Source organism: Perca flavescens, unplaced genomic scaffold (genome assembly GCF_004354835.1).
Source record: "Perca flavescens isolate YP-PL-M2 unplaced genomic scaffold, PFLA_1.0 EPR50_1.1_unplaced_scaf_17, whole genome shotgun sequence".
Taxonomy (NCBI): domain Eukaryota; kingdom Metazoa; phylum Chordata; class Actinopteri; order Perciformes; family Percidae; genus Perca; species Perca flavescens.
This window is the reverse complement of record NW_021166592.1, coordinates 30,439-36,404: the sequence shown is the minus strand read 5'-3', so window position 1 is coordinate 36,404 and position 5,966 is coordinate 30,439. Positions and strand designations below refer to the sequence as shown.

Here is a 5,966-nt window from a genome sequence, read left to right as displayed (position 1 = left end):
ATGAGACGGGAATGCGACGTGTCCCCTTCGGTATCGCTCCTTGCCCATCATAGCATCCAGCTCGCTTTTTCGATTGTTGAACTCGCGTGCAAAGTACGGACAATTGCCATTGCTGTGATAGAGGTGTTCACCCAGCAAGGTGTCGTTCTCCACAAAGTTGCTAATTGTGAGCTTACAACTGAAACAATAGTGACTGTTAACTGTACCACGGATGTGGTGCATGTTTGCCTGCGGTCCCAGTATACTGAAGTCCGTGGTGCAGCACGCTGAGGCACTGTTGGTTTCAAAGAGTCCCCAGTCGGGTCTCCTCGCGGTAAACAGGGGAGCGTTGTCCATGTTGTCGTGCAGTTTCAAAGAAGTTAGCTTGATCTTGAGAACAAGCTTCATGCTATCACAACTATAGCTAGGGTGTCCTTCTCCGGGTTCATGTGCGCAAACAAAGCAGTGTTCGGTCCCGTTGATTGTAACATTCCCATGCGTTGAGTAGAACATGAACTCAGGGAATGCCACATACCCTCCTATGAACCGGAGCTTCCCTTGTATGACAAGAAGCTCCTTTTCGTGACACCTGTATCTGGCCCTAAAAGACAGACATTGGCCTCCACCGTACTCAATGTGCACACGATCTGAGTCTGACTTGTCCAACCCGTATATGTAGCTGCAGTCTTTACACTGGTATGTCTGGTATGTACAAGGTATGAGCTTCACATTATTCGGTAGTCTGTGTCCAGTCTTTGACGCTGCACCAAAGCCTCTGTGAGTGATGTGTACCGGCAATGAGAAGTGTGTTACCAGCGATGAGAAGGGTGTTGCCGGCGATGAGAAGGGTGTTGCCCGCAATGAGAAGGCTGTTGCCGGCGATGAGAAGGTTGTTACCGGCAGTAGTAATAGGATGGCGTCTTTGCGCGTGCATGTGTGACGTCATCACACGCACGCGCAAACCCGCCATGTAATCTGGTCATATGAGCGTGCATGTAACGTCGCGGGTGCCCGTTGGTACTCGCTGTAGCCATCTAGTGGCCGAATGTGGTATTGCATCTAATCGTTGCTGGTACTCGCGGGCGCCATCTAGTGACCGAATATGGTAGTGCATCTAATCGTCGAAGTTGCGGCGCGATACCGCGAACGTAATGACGCCGCTGTCGAACGTCGTCACACCGCTGGACGCCATCTAGTGGCCGAATGTGGTATTGCATCTAATCGTTGCTGGTACTCGCGGGCGCCATCTAGTGTCCGAATATGGTAGTGCATCTAATCGCCGAAACTGCGCACGCATCTAGCGGATGTGATGACGTCGGGTCGAACGCCGGCACACCGCGAGCGCCATCTAGCGGCGAATATGGGAGCGCATCCCGTCGCCGAAACTGCGCACGCATCTAGCGGATGTGATGACGTATGTATAGCTGGCGTCATGGTTTATGTGGGGTGAGGCATTATTTACATTTTGTAAAAAGGTGTTAAAACGTCTGATAGACCAATGGTTAGCTGTTAAGAAGGGTTTGCTATTGGTGGGTTGTAAAAAACGCCCTACAGGGTGTGGTTTGTGGTGTTTAAAAATCCCTTGTTTCAAGGCTGACTGCTCACTTTTTATCCACCATTTTTAGCTGTTCTGGTAGCTAGCTTGTTTCCACGTTTTTTCCACAACAAAAGGCCAGCTGGAGTTTCACTTTTTAATTCTTCTAGGTGCAAGCAAAGAGGAATTGTTTTTCAGCCATGTCTTTCCACGCATTTGGACAACAATCTGGATCATCTTTTGTTGAAGAAGGTGAGACATCTAGAATAGGACCCACTACATTTGGTTTGAGCCTAGCCCACCGTGAAGAGTTATGGGGATGCGAAGAGCCTAATACTGGAACAACAGGCAGTTTGAGTCAGGCTCCCAGAAAGAAGCGATTCCGTTCGGAGATCTTTCCTACAAGCATGACTGAGTCATGTACATCTGATCTGGAATATGTTGGTTATGTAATTCTTTTTATTTTTTTACAAAACACACTCACACAGTCATATATAGGACAGTTATGAAGACAGTGAAACCCGTTCTATCATAGATAGCATATTGGCTAATACGGATACATTGCTTTTACTGATTATGAATATATTTAGTTTTTGCAAATCCTGCAAGACATCAGTATACTGTTTTTCTTGCACATACAAACTCACTGTATCTACAAGCATTGTATACATAGTAAGTAGGTGATAAACTTTCAGCATCTTAAAATTGCGTGTAATGTTGGCTATGACGTCACAAAATGTGTCCACTATACTCTCACGTGTCATTAACATTGATAATAACATCTGCAACAGATCCTCCCAAGGAGGGGTATTATGTTGTCTTCTTACAATCACCATCAGTTTTTCTAACCTACTCACAACTGTACGATCTACATCAGCACTCTTACATTGGTATTTTTCAACGTCGTTCACATTATTAGCAATGGCATTATCTAAAATACCAGATAAATGCGATACGTGATATCGCTCACTGATATGGTTATACATTACACCTAAACAATTCCCCATATTTTCACACTGTTAGTTTTTTTTCTTGCATATAAATCGCGCCAATAGTCCCCAATCTCTCTAATTTCGGCTATTTTGACAACGTCGTCCCCTATCATAGAGTCATACATAGCACTGATTTTAGTCGTAACATCTTCAGCCGTTTTCAACTCGTACAAAACTGTTTCGGATACTCCCCTGATTCTCTTTGCGTGCCGTTAGCTGCTAAAACAAAGGAAAAAGCCTTTTTAACAATATATACATTTTATTTAAAAATCTTTTATAACACAATGTAAATATATTCTGCTAGCTACAAATGCGTTTCTCACCTCTGCAGTGGTGTTAGGAACACCCGATACAGTGTCTGGGTAAGGCGTGTCTGGAACACGCCTTACCTTTTTTTAAATACAACACGCTATTTTACTGCTTTCCTTTTAAACTCACCTCAATAGATCTCTTCCTAGATCTCTTCTTAGGCTTGTGTGGACATACGTATCTGCTCCATGGGGGTGACTGTGTGAAATCGTCCTCAGGCGTCAAATACAATGTAACTAAGTCTTCCGTCGCCTTTAGTTGCTAAAACAAAGGAAAAAAGCCTTTTTAAAAATATATACATTTTATTTAAAAAGCTTTTACAACACTATGTAAATATATTCTGTTAGCTACAAAAGGTTTTCTCACCTCAGCTGCTGTGTTACTATCATAAGATACAGTGGTCGGGTAAGACGAGACCGGAACAAAGGAAGGGCTGCTACTTTTGGGGGAGACCGGTCGTGTATGGCTTCACAGGCTGGAATTAGCATTAGATTAAAAAAATCTTTTTTTTTTTTTTTTTTTTAAATACAACACGCTATTTTACTGCTTTCCTTTTAAACTCACCTCAATAAATTGCTTCTTAGGCTTACGATGGCGAACGTTAGGGTAGCAGCTTTCACAGAGAGGGGCATCGAAGCACATGGTCTTTCAACAGGATTGATTTCAGCCACATGGGAGAGTTTAGTAGCCCTCGCCCTTGCGGATCCTTTGTTCAGGGGCTGATTGTCTAGACAAAGAAAAATATATATATATATATATATATATTAGATGGCTACAAACACAGTGATAAATTAAACAGTAATAAATATTACATACTGAAAGAGATAAATAAACCGTAAATACCTGTTTGCTGTGTTCTTATTCCTTATTAGAGTGGCCTTTGGTTTAATGTTCTGGCGTGTTGGGGTCTGTAGGAATGGGCTACACGGAGCTTTTTTAAAAAAACAAAAACAAAATGAATGAAAACACAGTACTAAATCAATTAATGCTGTAGTGTATAATATATTTATAAGTTTTTTACCTTGTGGTTTAATAGTTTCGTCAACTAACACAGCCACGTTATCCCAGCTCTTTGCACGATCACCTAATGATGCAAACTACATTATAACACACAAAAAAAAAAAAACGTTTTTAAGTCACAAATGTCTGAATGAATTAAATACCTTACAATAAGCTTCTTTTTTTTTTTTAAATATACTCACCAAATGCAGCCATTGCTGTAGAACCGAATCCTCTTTCTTCAGAGGACTTTGTTGAGAAAACGAGGGAAAGTTTTAGCTAGCCACGTAGCTACAAAATGCAGGTAAAAAAAGTGAGCAGACCCGTCTTGAAACAAGGGTTTTAAACACCACAAACCAAACCCCTTTATGACGATTTAACACTCACAACAAAAGACCCCACATTTACAAGCTAGCTACTGGTCTAACACAACTTTTTTTTTTTTTTTTTTTTTTTTTTTTTTTTAACACTAGCGTCATGTGGTACAACCCACCAGCATTACGAACACACGATCAAAGTTTTAGCTAATTCATGAATGACTGAATGAATTAAATAGCTTTGAACATTCTTAAACACAAGCTTTACTTACCACTTGTAGGTAGCGATGAAAAAAGAATTAAAAAGTGAAACTCCAGAGGGCTTTTTGATGTGGAAAAAAACGTGGAAACAAGCTAGTTACCAGACTAGCTAAAAAAACATCTAAAAAAAGAGCTAAATAGCAGTAAACAAAAGGCTAAAGAGGGCACTGCTGAGAAACGATCCCTAGTTGTTTTTCACCAAAACATAAGACAAACGCCAGATGGCCTTTTGTTGCGGAAAAACATAACGTGGTAAAAAAAGGGTACTACAGGTACTATGAAATCTGTGAGAATACGCCTCCGCTCAAGTGCACCAGACCCCTGTAGTGGTGAAGCGGCCGCCCACACTACATACGTCACCACGTTCGCGAAATGCACTCCCATATTCGACCACTAGATGGCTATCGCGGGTGTTCCGACATTCAACCGCTGCGTCATCACATCCGCTAGATGCGTGCGCAGTTTCGACGATTAGATGCACTACCATATTCGGACACTAGATGGCGCCCGCGAGTACCAGCAACGATTAGATGCAATACCACATTCGGCCACTAGATGGCGTCCGCGGTGTGACGACGTTCGACAGCGACGTCATTACGTTCGCGGTATGCGCGCGCAACTTCGCCGATTAGATGCACTACCATATTCGGTCACTAGATGGCGCCCGCGAGTACCAGCAACGATTAGATGCAATACCACATTCGGCCACTAGATGGCTACAGCGAGTACCAACGGGCACCCGCGACGTTACATGCACGCTCATATGACCAGATTACATGGCGGGTTTGCGCGTGCGTGTGATGACGTCACACATGCACGCGCAAAGACGCCATCCTATTACTACAATAGGATGGCGTGTGTGGCGTCTACATTTTTTTTTCTGTATAATTTGTTTTAAAAAAAAAATAAATAAAAAAAAAAATTAAGGCATTATAAGAATAGTATATTCCACATTCTTTATTTTTTGAAAAGAAACATCATTACACAATTTCTACCTATAGGTGGAACATGAACATTGTACACATTTAAATTTCTGATCGTGACACACAACGGGGTGTATACTGCTAACAAAATGGCTGACCATTGTATCGTTGCATACAAGATTAGTGCCATACATGCTCAATACTTTTGTATAAGGAATCTTTTTCTGAATATGACATAAAAAGAAGACGCAGTGCTGGCCACATGTTGTAGAATAATTATTTTGCACTTGGATTGCTGAATGGTACATCTCCACACAGTTCTTTAAGAGGAAATTGCCAATTTCCTGCGGAAAAAAAAGGTAGGTGGATGTCCAAAGCTATCAAAGAACAAACCATGCTTGTTCTCTGTAATGTAAATACCTAGCCAGTGTTCACCCGGCATATTACTGGGCTGTGTATTTACAACGAGCATGGCGGGTAATTTACAAACAACTGTTTTTGGGAGATGATCGCATGGTATTACTCCTAAGAAATTTGTGTCTCTATTCATTCTTTTTCTAAGGACGCTGGTGAGTTCTATTGTATTCATCTTTAGTAGTGGTCCAATAGGACTTGCCGTCTGTTAGATATTTCGATTACAGAGTCAAAAACT

At 41.9% G+C, this 5,966-nt stretch overlaps 1 long non-coding RNA gene across 1 annotated transcript; it reads right to left on the bottom strand.

The window, feature by feature from the left end:
* Positions 1 to 3,499: 3,499 nt before the first annotated feature.
* LOC114551556 (uncharacterized) lies at positions 3,500 to 4,055 on the bottom strand. The gene is made up of 4 exons (XR_003691922.1): positions 4,017 to 4,055; positions 3,836 to 3,911; positions 3,658 to 3,745; positions 3,500 to 3,541 (listed from the first exon to the last, which is right to left on the bottom strand). It is a non-coding gene; the product is annotated as an uncharacterized LOC114551556 (long non-coding RNA).
* Positions 4,056 to 5,966: the final 1,911 nt, after the last annotated feature.